Below are 1,600 nucleotides of genomic sequence, written 5' to 3' on the forward strand. Positions count from 1 at the left end.
ATTTTCACTGTTAGTCATATAACATTTTAATACATGAATGCGTATTTATGGAAGAAAGACTCATACTATGAATTGTGAAATGGTTAGTGAGTGTTCTGCAAGTACCTTGGCTATATTCTGAGAATGTCGAGTTCTTGGTGTATGCACAGTCCTTATGTTTGTCCTTCGTTCTTAGATTTTTATGCTTGCACAGTCTTCACGCTTGTTCTCCTTTCATAATTTTCACTCATGCACAATACAGAAAATAAATCATGAAATAGAATCTCTGGTTACCTGAAAATCATCACTGTTTGTTCTTCTTGATTATTTTGTCAGCGAGCTTATAATCTTTGCGGTATTTGTATTTTTCTTTATCTGGGCAGCGACCCCCGTGCCTTCTATGAAATGTATTTTTATATTTCTAGTAGCCCCATTCAGTTGAAACTACCTACAGTTACATTGTACAGTTACATTTCCTGTTATGGTTGTTAAAATAATCTAAAATCACACTCATAATTTAAAAACAAAAATAGAAAAAGGAATTTGCATTGGCTATGACAGCGTTCTTGGAAAAAGATAACAGTAAAATAAACCAAAGTGAAACTTTTGAAATGTGCCTTAGACAACGTGTCCAACTGCCGCCTTGTCATTGGATGCTCATGCATCAATATAACTTATTTAATCTATACTTAATATATTAATACATTTTTAATATTTAATATTATTAATATTATTAATTAATTTTAATTCTAATTAATATTCTATTTAACAACAGTTGTGGCCAAGGACTAAAGGTTTTATTTTGTAATCTGAGAATTTATATATGTACAATTAATATAATTGTATGGTAATGGCAACATGCATATTTTCGTTTTTCAAAATTTAATGTATAAGAAACTATAGGAAAGTGATTTGTCTACATGGTTTGTGCACATTTAGCTGAAGGTCATATAGTTTGTATATTTCTATACTGATGTGTTTATGCCCCAAAAATATAATATTAAAACCAAATGATAAATATTAATATTAAACCAAAGAGATAATTATTAAACCCAAGGTGTAATATGAAAATCAACCATGGTCAACCATGCTTATTTAAAGGTTTATATTAATCCCTTAGGGTTTTAGTATTAATCCATTGGGTTTATTATTCTTTTGGGTTTATATATCTATTATGGGCAACCATGGTCAATCATGATAAAATATGGTCAACCATATCCAACCATAGTCAACCATATTTTATAAAATCAATCATGGTGAAGGATGGTTAGACATCACATTGTTACAAAGATTGTCTCAATATAAAAATCAATCATGGTCAATCATGGTCCAGTGTTGCATTGTGACAAATGATGCCTTGATATGAAAACCAATCATGGTCAACCATGGTCCAACGTCAGATTGTGACAAATATTGTCTCAATATGAAAATCAAGCAAGGTCAACCATGGTCAAGCATGTTTATTTTATGTTTTATAATATTTATGTTAGGGTTTATATACTTTGAGTTTATAGTATTTATCTCTTCGGTTTAATATTATTTTCTTGGGTTCATAATCCATTGGGTTTATTATTATGTTCAATTTATAATACCAATCCCTTGGGTTTATTATTCTAAGAGT

This window comes from Pinus tabuliformis, chromosome 3_2, assembly GCF_031772625.1.
Source record: "Pinus tabuliformis cultivar Carrire ecotype Pingquan chromosome 3_2, CPIR1, whole genome shotgun sequence".
Lineage (NCBI taxonomy): Eukaryota > Viridiplantae > Streptophyta > Pinopsida > Pinales > Pinaceae > Pinus > Pinus tabuliformis.